At 41.8% G+C, this 13,400-nt stretch overlaps 1 non-coding gene across 1 annotated transcript; it reads right to left on the bottom strand.

The window, feature by feature from the left end:
- Positions 1-12,253: 12,253 nt before the first annotated feature.
- Positions 12,254-12,360, bottom strand: LOC136484675 (small nucleolar RNA R71). The gene has a single exon (XR_010766174.1). It is a non-coding gene; the product is annotated as a small nucleolar RNA R71 (small nucleolar RNA).
- Positions 12,361-13,400: the final 1,040 nt, after the last annotated feature.

Here is a 13,400-nt window from a genome sequence, read left to right as displayed (position 1 = left end):
TAGCGCAACACTTGCTTCGCCTCATAATTATCTAACCGGTTTGTTAAGTGTTGTTGTAGAAATTTTTAATAGGCTATTCACCCCCTCTAGCCATTAGGACCTTCCAAGTGGTATCAGAGTCGAGGTCACCGTGATTTAAGGCTTAACAACCTTCGGTGTAAAAATGGCTCAAATCAACAACACAAAGAAGCCACCCTAATTTGATGGCACAAATTATCCTTATTGGAAGTCAAAGATGACCACACATATCAAGTCAATCAATAGAAAGGTGTGGAAGGTGGTAGAAACCAAAATTGAGATTGGTAATCCGGAGAATCCCACCGCAGCCGAAGAGGTGCTTCTCCAAAACAATGACATTGCTCTAAGTGCCATTCATGATGCAATTGATGAGAGAACATTTGAACAAATCAAGAATATTGAGATGGCTCATGAGGCGTGGAAGAAATTGGAGGAATCATTTGAAGGCACTCAAGACATGAAGGGTGCAAAGGCATATATTCTCAAAGAGAAGTTTGCAAGCTTCAAGATGAAGGAGGATGAGAGTGTGCCGGAGATGTTTCATAGGCTTCAAGTGCTTGTCAATGATCTCAAAGCACTTGGAGAAGAGGTAAAGGACAAGGACTTGTCCCACAAGTTCTTAAGATGCTTACCTTCATGATTTGGCACATTGGTCACTATTCTAGTGAGGAGTGGTTTGGACACCATGACACCAAACCAAGTGTTGGGAGATATAATGACCGATGATACATATAGAGATGATGATGATGAGAAGGAAGAAAAGAAAGAAAAGAAAGATGAGAAGAAGAAGAGTGTGGCATTCAAGGCCACATCATCCAAGGGCAAGGCTAAGCAAGAAACATCAAGTGAACATGATGGCTCATGGGATGATGATGATGATGATAAGATGGCTCGCTTTGTCAAGAAATTTGGCAAGTTCATGATAAAGAAAGGGTACCGTGCTAGAAGAAAGAAATCTTCATCCAAGAACAAGGAAGAGTCAAGAAGATGCTTCAAATGTGGAAGCAAAGATCATCTTGTTGCTCAATGTCCATACAATAGCGACAATGATGATGACAACAAGAAGAACAAGAAGAAGGACAAGAAGGAAAAGAAAGAGAAGAAGGACAAGATGACCTTCAAGAAGAAGAAGGGTGGTTCATATGTGGTCACTTGGGATAGTGATGCTTCCTCAAGTGATGATGATGATGATGATAGTGATGATGACAAGACCACCAAGAAGAAGGCACTTGCAAGCATTGCAATCAATGAGAAGCCTTCTCTCTTTGACACTCCATCATGCTTCATGGCTAAGGCCACTAAGGTACAAAATTGTGATGATGGAAGTGATGAGGAACATGATAATGAAAATGATAGTGATAGTGATGATGATGAACCTACTAAAGATGAATTATTTGACATGCTAGAAGATGCCAAAGAACACTTTGACATTAAGAGAAGGGAATGCAAGAGCTTGAATAAGGAGGTAAAAGCCCTTAAGCAAACCCTTGATGAGCTCAAAGCAACTCATGAGAGACTAGAGGAAGCCCATGAGAAGCTTGGCAAAGCTCACAAGAAGCTTGAAAAAGCTCATTCCTCTTTGCTTGATGAGCAAAATAAAAAGAAGCATGTTGAAACTTGCAATATAGGTTTAACTTGCGATATAATTGATGAATCATTATCTATGCCTATCATTGTTGCTCCCACTAATCCTTCTTGTAGTACTTCTACTTCCACCTAATCTAGTAGTAATGGTTTCACTTGTGATACCTCAGTAATGGTTGAGAATGAGAACCTCAAGAAGGAGGTAAATAAGCTCACTCACACCTTAGCTAAAGCCTATGGTGGTGAGGACCGCTTGCTTATGTGCTTGGGTAGCCAAAGAGCTTCTCTCTATAAAGAGGGATTGGTCTATACCCCCAAGAAAGGCAAGGCGGCCTTTGCTCCTCACAAGACTAGTTTTGTGAAGAACAATGGTTGGTTTTGCACTAGTTGCAAGCAAGTTGGTCATAAAGAGCATGAGTGCAAGAACAAGAGCAAAAATGCTAATGTATCTTCAATTAAGATTAATTCTTTCTATGTGCTTACTAAGGGTAAAAATGGTGTGAAGGCTAAGTTTATTGGTAAACCATGGATGGGCTCAAAGAAGAAAGCCATTTGGGTACCTAAAAAGAATTGATCTTCTTTTAGGTCAATTATAAAGCCGGAGGAAGGCATTGGGTTCTTGATAGTGGGTGCACTCAACACATGACCGGTGATGCAAGAATGTTCAACTCAATCAACACCAATGGCAATGATGGTTATGATAGTATTATATTTGGTGACAATGGCAAAGGCAAGGTCAAATGGCTTGGTAAGATTGCAATATCCAATGATATGAGCATATCTAATGTGTTGCTCGTAGAGAGCTTGAACTTTAATTTGCTATCCATGGCTCAATTGTGTGATCTTGGATTCAAATGCATATTTGGGGTAGATGATGTAGAGATCATAAGTGTAGATGGCTCTAATTTGATCTTCAAAGGATTTAGATATGAGAATCTATACTTGGTTGATTTCAATGCTAGTGAAGCTAAATTATCTACATGCTTGTTCACTAAGTCTAGCATGGGTTGGTTATGGCATAGAAGGCTTGGTCATGTTGGAATGAAACAATTGAATAGATTGGTTAAGCATGACTTGGTTAGAGGCTTGAAAGATGTGTTTGAAAAGGATAAGCTTTGTAGCTCTTGTCAAGCCAAAAAATAAGTTGAAAACACCCATCCTAAGAAAAGCATGATGAGCACTAGTAAAGCATTTGAGTTATTGCACATGGATTTGTTTGGGCCAACATAATACATTAGCATTGGTGGTAACAAATATGGCTTTGTGATAGTAGATGATTACACTAGATACACATGGGTATTCTTTCTAGTGGATAAGAGTGACGTGTTTGCAACAATCAAATCATTTATCAAGGGCATTCACAATGAGTTTGAAACAACCATCAAGAGAGTTAGAAGTGACAATGGTAGTGAGTTCAAAAACACTAGAACTAATGAGTTGTGTGATGAATTTGGAATTAGACATCAATTCTCGGCCAAGTACACTCCACAATCAAATGGCCTTATTGAGAGGAAAAATAGAACACTCATTGATATGGCAAGGTCTATGCTTAGTGAGTACAATGTGAGTCAATCTTTTTGGGCCGAAGCTATCAACATGGCTTGCTATTGTAGCAATCGCCTCTATTGTCACCCATTGAAAGAGAAGACACCATCTGAGCTCTTGAATGGTAGAAAGCCCAACATTGCATATTTTTTGGTCTTTGGTTGCAAGTGCTATATCTTGAAGAAAGGCACTAGATTGGGCAAGTTTGAAAAGAAATGTGATGAAGGATTCCTACTTGGTTATTCAACCACTAGCAAAGCATATAGAGTTTGGAATTTGGATAGTGGTACTCTTGAGCAAGTTCATGATGTTGAATTTGATGAAACTAAGGGTTCACAAGTAGAGAATGAGAACTTGGAAGATGTTAGAGGCATTCAACTTTCAAATGCCATGAAGAACATGGATGTTGGTGAATTGAGGCCTAGGCAAGTGAATGATGATGAAGATGATCAAGTGCAAGTGCTCTCTAACTCAAATGTGCAAGATGATACAAATCAAGTTAGTACAAGTGGCTCTCATGATAATGAATAAGATCAAGTGGCTAGTACATCATCTCAACCCAATGATCAAGCAAGTGCAAGCAATCAAGTTCAAATGCTCCAACCAACCAATATTGCAAGGGATCATCCATTGGACACTATAATTGGTGATATTTCTAGTGGTGTGCAAACAAGATCAAGATTGGCTTCATTTTGTGAGCATTTCTCATTTGTGTCATCCATTGAACCAAAGAAGATAGATGAAGCATTGAATTGGATGAATGCTATGCATGAAGAATTGAATAATTTCACAAGAAATCAAGTATGAGAATTGGTAGAAAGACCAAAGGGACACAATGTGATTGGAACCAAATGGGTCTTTAGAAACAAGCAAGATCAAGATGGGATAGTAGTAAGGAACAAAGCAAGATTGGTAGCACAAGGCTATACACAAGTTGAAGATCTTGACTTTGGAGAAACATATACCCCGGTTGCTAGATTGGAAGCTATTAGAATCTTGCTAGCCTATGCTTGTGCCCACAACATAAAGCTCTATCAAATGGATGTCAAGAGTGCATTTCTCAATGGTTACATCAATGAAGAAGTATATATTGAGTAACCTCCCGGTTTTGAAGATGACAAGAAGCCCGACCATGTGTACAAGTTGAAGAAGGCATTGTATGGCTTGAAGCAAGCACCTAGAGCATGGTATGAGATATGGAGGAACTTCCTACTCTCTAAAGGGTTCATAATGGGCAAGGTTGACACCACTCTTTTCATCAAGAAGATTGGAAAAGATTTATTTGTATTGCAAATCTATGTTGATGACATCATATTTGGAACAACAAATCAAGACTTTTGTGATGAGTTTGGAAAGATAAAGGCTAATGAGTTTGAGATGTCCATGATTGGAGAGTTAAGTTACTTCCTTGGTCTTCAAATCAAGCAATTGAAGAATGGTACATTTGTGAGTCAAGGCAAGTATATCAAGGACATGATCAAGACGTTTGGCATTAGTGATAGCAAGGCCATTAGCACACCAATGGGAACCAATGACAACTTGGATAGTGATGCAAGTGGAAATATGATGGATCATCAAAAATTGTATTGGTCTATGATTGGAAGCCTACTCTATGTGAGCGCATCAAGGCCGGATGTCATGTTTAGTGTATGCATGTGTGCAAGATTTCTAGCCTCACCAAGAGAAAGTCATTTGAAGGCTACAAAGAGAATATTGAGATACTTGAAGCATACACCAAATGTTGGTTTGTGGTATCCCAAAGGAGCAAAGTTTGAGCTAGTTGGTTACACCGACTTGGATTATGCAGGATGCAAGGTTGAAAGGAAGAGCACCTCAGGCACATGTCAATTGTTGGGAAGATCACTTGTTTTATGGTCATCAAAGAAGCAAAATAGTGTTGCATTATCAACCGCTGAAGCCGAATACATATCCGCCGGTAGTTGTTGTGCACAAGTACATTGGATAAAGGCCACTTTGAGTGATTTTGGAATCAAGTTTAAGAAAGTGTCATTGCTATGTGACAATGAGAGTGCAATCAAGTTGACCAACAATCCGGTTCAACATGCAAGAACAAAGCACATTTATGTCCGCCACCATTTTATAAGAGATCACCAACAAAAAGGGGACATTTGCATTGAGAGTGTTGGCACCGAAGATCAACTTGCCGATATATTCATCAAGCCATTAGATCAGAAAAGGTTTTGCAAGCTAAGGAATGAGTTGAACATATTAGATTTCTCAAATATGTGTTGATGCATCCCCACTTATATGGCATGCCTCTCCTTTGAGTAATCCAAGGTAAAAGTTGATTGGCATAGCATACATCCTTGCTAAGGACTTGTTTAGTGTATCTAGACATCTTTCACATTTAATAGGCTCATTCATGAAAATTAAATGAATTTGATAATTGTATGGTACCACTATTGCTTCTATGCTTATTTTGATCTAGTGGTATCATATGACATGTTTGTGGGCTTGTAAACCTAGTGTTTGATCTAGAAAATGAGCTCTAAGTGTTTAACTCAACATGGTACAAGATAACCCTTATTTGGAGGTGTGAAGAAGCTTGTCCTTGGATCAAACCGAGTTAAATATCTTTGGTAAATGATCTAGATTGGACCAAATTTAGGAAAATGATCCTCATCCCATCGATTGACATTGATAATCTCAACCTATCTACATTTTGAACCTTTATGGTCATTGATGACAAAGGGGGAGAAATAGTGCACAAAGATAGTGAAAAGACAACACAAAGGGGGAGAGAAATAAAGATACAAGTGATAGGGGAAGAACTTGACATAAGGGGAGAAATATGACAAAGGAAAGGGATCAATTAAAATGTTGAGCACACAAGTAGGGGGAGCAAGCTCATGAACTTGTATGGTGCATTTGAATGTGCATTTCATATGTTTGCTTGCATGGCACAAGTTTTAAATTTCAATATTCATGCTTGTGTGGTGTATGCTAGTTATAGGTTTGAATGATGAAATGGAAATCTAGCATGCATAAGTTTATCTAGTGATTTCTTTTCAAAGTGTTTCCAAGTGGTATCGAGCTAACCATGGTGCTAAGGATGGTATAATGGTGCACTCCAATTGGTATCACGCTTCAAAGGTCCATCTTTTATACCTTAGCATCATTTGGTAGACATTGTCTCCTATATTTCCTATCTAAGCATATGTGCAAGCTTCAATCCAAACTCTTAGCACATATGTAGGGGGAGCAATTGCTACCATTTGGGGTTCATGAAAACTTGTCCATATCCTTTTACACATGGTAAAAATGCTTGGGAAAGCAACATGGATTCAATTGAATTTCAATTCATATCTTTGTGAAAGGGTTGTCATCAATTACCAAAAAGAGGGAAATTGAAAGCTCTAGTTTGGTTTTGGTAAATTGATGAAATCCTAAGTGCTAACCTAGTTTATCAAGTGATCATGAGATAGGTAGCACATTCCAAGTGGTGAAGCAAATGAAGATCATGACATGATGATGGTGATGCCATGGTGATGATCAAGTGCTTGAACTTGAAAAGAAGAAAGGGAAAAACAAAAGGCTCAAGGCAAAGGTATAAATGGTAGGATCTATTTTGTTTTGGTGATCAAGACACTTAGAGAGTGTGATCACATTTAGGTTTGATAGCAGTACTATTAAGAGGGGTGAAACTCGTATTGAAATGCGGTTATCAAAGTGCCACTAGATGCTCTAACTCATTGCATATGCATTTAGGATCTAGTGGAGTGCTAACACCCTTGAAAATGTTTGTGAAAATATGCTAACACATGTGCACAAGGTGATACACTTGGTGGTTGGCACATTTGAGCAAGGGTTAGGAACTTCATCGGTGGAGTGTCCGCCCGTAGAGTGTGAATAGTCTGATGGTGCCACTGGAAGCCTAGACAGAAAAGACGGAGGTCACTGTAAGTGATCGGACGTTGGTCTCAGTTGGACCGGTGCGTTCGATCAGTGGCATTAGAGGGCGCGCAGCATCGGTCTCTGACTGAACACTGGGTCACTCAGTGACTAGACGCTGACACGGTGCATCCAGTCCTGCTGATGTCGCAGTGGACAGAAGAGTCGCCAAGTGACCGGACACTGGGTGTGTCCGGTCGAGCATGACCGGATGTGTCCGGTCGTGAAAAGTCATCTCTAGATGCTTACTGGAAATGATCGGACGCTGGGGTTCAGCGTCTGGTCACTTTGAGCTGCTGCATCTAGTCATCACTTGACCATTGAGATCAGGCGATCAACATTTGAAGAGAGGGGACACGTGGCACGCATCGCATGACCGGACGCTGAGGTCCAACGTCCGGTCGATATGATCGGAGCGTCCGGTCACCCCGTGTTGTGCCCAGTGAAGGGGTATAACAACTCTATTTCGTGAGGGCTTCTATTTAAGCCCCATGGCTGGCTCAAGCTCACTCTCTTGGCCATTTACATTGACATAGCAACCTTGTGAGGTTAGCCAAAGCCCTCCCACTCATCTTCATCATAGATTCAACATCTTTGTGAGATTGCGAGAGAATCCAAGTGCATTGCTTGAGTGTTTGCATCTAGAGGCACTTGGTGTTCGTGTTTCACTATGGGATTCGCTTGTTACTCTTGGTGGTTGCCGCCACCTAGATGGCTTGGAGCAGCAAGGATCATCGAGCGGAGGGTGGTGATTGTCTCCGGCTCCGATCGTGGTGATTGAGGGGTTCTTGACCTTTCCCCGGCGGAGAGCCAAAAGGTACTCTAGTGGATTGCTCGTGGCTTGTGTGATCCTCATCTTGTGTTGATTGTGTGGCACCCTATTGAGGGTTTGGCGTGTGAAGCCAATTAGAGCATGAACCTCCAAGTGAGTGAATCACCACAACGAGGAGTAGCTTGCCGGCTAGCAAGTGAACCTCGGTAAAAAATCATTGTGTTCATTATTTGATTCCAAGGTGATTGGTCTTCATTGGTATTCATTCTTGTGATTGATTGGCTCCTTCCTCGACACGGCGGTATAAACAAATTGCTCACTCTCTTTACTTTACCGCAAACTAGTTGTCAAGCTCTTTAGTGTAGCTAGTTGTGAGAGCTTATTAGTTTGGTTAGTGTGGCTCTTTAGTTAGCCTTTGAGAGCACATTAACTTAGTGTAGTGTCATAGCTTTTGTGTGGATAGAAACTATATAAACTAGAATTATGGTAGGTGGCTTGCTATTTTAGTAGGCTAGCGCAACACTTGCTTCACCTCATAATTATCTAACCGGTTTGTTAAGTGTTGTTGTAGAAATTTTTAATAGGCTATTCACCCTCCTCTAGCCATTAGGACCTTCCAGCTACGTCGGGAACTCCTCGGTGCTTGGACGTCGCTAGCTATGCTGGGGACTCCTCGATGCTCGGACATCGCCAGCTACGCTGGGGGCTCCTCGGTGCTCGGATGTCGCCAGCTATGCCGGGGACTCCTCGGAGTTCAGACATCGTTAGCTACGCTAGGAACTCCTCGGTGCTCGGACATCGCCAGCTACACCGGGGGCTCCTCGGTGCTCGGACGTTGCCAGCTACGCCGGGGACTCCTCGGTGTTTGGACATCGCTAGCTACACCGGGGACTCCTCGGTGCTCGGACATCGCCAGCTACACCGGGGACTCCTTGGTGCTTAGACATCGCCAACTACCCCGGGGACTCCTTAGTGCTCGGACATCGCCAGCTACACCGAGGACTCCTCGGTGCTCAGACATCGCCAGCTACGCCGGGGACTCCTTGGAGCTTGAACATCGCCAGCTACACCGGGGACTCCTTGGTGCTCAGACATCGCCAGCTGCGCCAAGGACTACTCGGGTCTTGGACATCACTAGCTATGTCGGGGACTCCTCGACGCTCAGACATCGCCAGCTACACCAGGGACTCCTCGGTGCTCGAACATCGCTAGCTATGTCGGGGACTCCTCGGTGTTTAGTTTCTTCGTGCAAGCATCGCTAGCTAAGCTAAGGACTCCCTTGGTGGTCAGATCTTCCTATGTGTCATCGATGTGCTATCAAGCTGCTCCATGCTGTTCGGATCAGGGTGCTGATTTTAGGCAGCACGTCGAGGGGCTTCATACACGCATGTCAGACGATGTCGACAAGCTTTCAGACTTCTTTTTCTCTAACCCTGCTACAAGATTTATTCTTCATCTTCCAGTAGGCCTGGGGACTAAGTGGGCACACTTTACCTTGCGGTGAATGTGTATTTTTCAATTCAGGGCTCTGCCTATGGACTAGTTGCCTGCTCGGCTGATCTTCTGCCTTTCTTCTACTTTCTAACCCTGGCACCACGTGACTACGTCACCTACTGTCAGGCTTGGGGACTAGCTGTGGGGGTATGGCCCCCAGTATCCACAAGACAAGACATGAGTCGCACCATCAGAGGTGGCCTAGCCCACAAGATCAAGGCGTGCATGGCACTAGTCGACGTGCACCGCAAGATATTGTATAGTACCAAATAGGATGCTTTCCTTGTAACCCTACCCCTCCAGAGTATATAAGGAGAGGCAAGGGTCCCCTAGTCGACAGGGATATAGATATACATACATCCCATATTCAATACAATACACCAAAGACACAGGACGTAGGGTATTACGTCGATCAGACGGCCCGAACCTGTCTAAATCGCTATCTCTACGCCTTATGTCACCATCCGATTTCTAATTACGCGCACCTCCACTAATCAATCTACCTTCGTGGGATACCCCTCGGATGACTACCGAGCATCTTTTGTCGACATATAAGATAATAAAGAACTACTTAGTATCATTCTAGTAGTGATGCTACATAGCACCAACAAGCATCTCTGGCGCCATCACTAGGGATGACAACCTAGTAAAGTAATGTTAGGAGATGTAGGTAATTAATAGGTGGCTATTAAAATAAGTGACAAGTTAATAAATACCAACAAGCATTTCTGGCGTCGTTGCCAGGGAAGGTAGCTAGACAAAGGAAGTATTGATAAACTTATACTTGTTGATGTGATCGAAATAATCATTGACCTATGCTCAAACAGGTGTTGATGGTAGTTAACAACCAATATAAACCATCAATTAAACATGTATAAGGGCATAAATATAATCACCAATGAAGGTTTAGGGTTTTAAACTTATAAATTCCATGAGTTTTGGTGAATCTGTGTTTTCAATAGGGTTTAATCAGAAAACCGCCAAGGAGAACCTAATCATCAAAGGAAAATACGGAGTTCCACCATGGTACCTACATGGGAAGACTATAGAAGAGTCCAGAAGCCACATCACCGAAGTGGAGGGCCACCCCCTGATAGGTGGGCCCGCTCGACCCCCCATAGGCCTCCCTGTCAGCCAGCTTCATATGTCGGTCCCCCACCACCTTTGAGGATGCATCTAGGCCGTTGCTTAAGTCGGTTTGATCCAAGGGTTCATGTTAGACCCTTAGGGTTATATAATCCAGCCCCTGCCTCCCCCTAGGCATCAGAAGTCATCAAGTCATTTGAGAAGACAAAAACCCTAATCTCCTTAGAGCTCCTCCTCCATAGCATAGCTAATTAGGATAGGTCTAGAGGGAGGCAAGCAGGACTTCGCTTGGATTCCTGATATTGTCAAGAGCGTGGTTTGGTATAAACTTTGTACCCCTCTCTCTTTTGTTTCTCCATTATTTTTATATGCTAGTTACAATTGTTATGACAATCTCAGTGTTCGTCTTATTTATGTTCTTCATTATGATGTTCAACATCTACTTTGATTATATACTTAGTATAGCTAGTTTATCATTGTGTTTATGCATAAGTTCGTATAGCGCTCACTCTGTTGTACATGGGGTGGGTGGTCGACATTGTGTAAGCGTGGTGCTTATATGTTGTTTACCTATGGATACACCCTATATTTTGGGTCATGTGGTAGATCGCTGATGTGACACTCCCGTTGAGTCCTTTGTAGTCCACTCCCCGTATATAGGTGCACGTAGGGTCCGATTACGAAGGTAGAACGAGCTCTGCCCTCAATCTTCCTTAGTAATATCCCTTAGGTGTAGATATGATGATGATCTTAGCCATGATTACTAGGTGTAATTGCACTAATCAAATGTATGCTTTGACTTGTAATTAAGAATGACTTAGAAATTATTCCTCTAATATTCTACCGGACCATGCTAATGCTATAGAAAGGAGTGCTCTGAGTGATTTGTCATTATTATTACTTATTATATACATATCTTATCCTATGACTTACCCCTGTTATGAGTAGAGTATTTGTTATGGTTTACTTCTCCTTCAATAGTATAAGTTATCAGTACATGTCCTTGCTAGACCTTCCTAGTGGTAAAAATATAAATAACGATACCTGGTATACTCTCGGGTAAAATGCTACAATGGTATATTATCTGTGCGCTTGCGGATACTTTTGGTTCATAGATATATATATATATATTCTCTCTAGTCACATAGTTAATAAAGAACTGCTTAGTGTTATTCTAGTAGTAATACTAAGTAATACCAATATATATCTCTGGCATAATCACTAGGGATGACAACCTAGTAAAGTTAGGAGATATAGGTTTATAATAGGTGGCTAAGTATTTCAAACAAGTGACACGTTAAGAAATACAAACAACAGGATTACCCTTATTTTGTCTACTTGTGTATCTTATGCAGGGTAATGTATGACCGGTTTTAACCTTCCGACAAACTACGCTGACAATCCAGAAGCACTACTTAAGAGGACTAGGCTAAACTCAAAAAAGTTTCAGCTTTAGAGTTAGAAGACAACCATATAAGGCGAAGCTTAACACTAGAATTTGAAGCTATAGCTGACAGGACCCTCCGCAAATTCTCTGTTCCAACCACTGCTAACATCTAGACTGGACCTACAGTTAATGTGGGAGACAATGGATTCGAGCTCAAGCTGTCTCTCATCAATAGGTACAAGTGAGCCAATTTTGTGGAAAGGCACATGAAGATGCGAGTGTAGATCTCCAACACTTTCTAGAGATCTACAACACTTTCACCATCAAGGGAGTAACCAAGGACGCCATACTACTTTGCCTCTTCCCATTTTCACTTTTGGGAAGGCGAAGCAGTGGTTCTACGCCAACAAAGACAGAAACACTACATGGGATAATTGCTCCACTACCTTCCTAGCAAAGTTCGTGGGAGAATTTCAAGTTTTCAACAACAACATGATGAATCTGTCCCTGAGGCATGAGAACGCTTTCAAGACTGTATATCAGAATGTCCTCATCATGGAATGGAGAATTGGCTACTCATGCAGACATTCTACCATGGGTTGACCAATAGTACCCGTAAGATCATGGATGCTCCTGCTGGAGGTGCATTCTTGTCACTTACACTTCTAGCTACGACCACTCTTGTGGAGAAGATGGCCTCCAACCAAGGCTAGAATGAAGGACGTGTTCAGACCCATAAGAGAGGTGGAGGTATGCATCAACTCAAGGAGGTAGACATGCTATCTGCCAAGATGGGCCTACTGATAAAGAAGCTCAAAGACTAAGCTAATGAAAGCAAGAAGTCATGCACATTCATGATTCTCGCATGACATGTGAAGTATGTGGAAACACTAGGCGTTCAGGGAATAGTTGCCCTAAAATTCAAGAGGATGTGAACTTTGTCAACAACAACTACTATCATCCTCTACAGAATCAAGGATGGAACCAACAATAGAGGCCGAACTACCAAGGTAACCCTCAAGATAATAATTATAATAACTTCAATCAATCACCCTTGAGAGAATTAATTGCCAGCCAATCTAGACTTATGGAAGAATTATCTAAGAAGGTAGCTACCAATGATAAAATATTAGAAAACATAAATAATAGAATGGATAGCTTTGCTTCTGTCATTAAAAACCAACATTGCTTTAATAAAATGATAAAATCACAAATAGCTCAGCTGGCGGCTGATGTTCCTCCATTCGACAAAGGTAAGATTCTAGGGCAGCCGAAAGATTTAGAAACTACAAATCTTGTCGATATTCACAATGTAGCTTCCTACTACACGGAGCCATCGATGGGAAGGTGGATAGATTACACCTTGCTTGACAAGAAAGGTGATCCAGGGAGACCTATCATCCCTATCACCATTGGACCTCACATCTTCTAGGAAGTTGTCTATGACTTCAGAGCAAGTGTCAACATCATGCCTAAGATAATCTACAATAAAATTAATGGAGATACTTTGTTGTACACAAATATGTGTTTACAGCTTGCAGATCAGTCACTCTGCTACCCCAAGGGAGTTCTTGAAGATGACATTGTTTGAATGGGACAATC

The sequence above is a fragment of the Miscanthus floridulus genome, chromosome 9 (genome assembly GCF_019320115.1).
Source record: "Miscanthus floridulus cultivar M001 chromosome 9, ASM1932011v1, whole genome shotgun sequence".
Classification (NCBI taxonomy): Eukaryota; Viridiplantae; Streptophyta; class Magnoliopsida; order Poales; family Poaceae; genus Miscanthus; species Miscanthus floridulus.
This window is presented reverse-complemented; position numbering and strand designations above follow the sequence as displayed.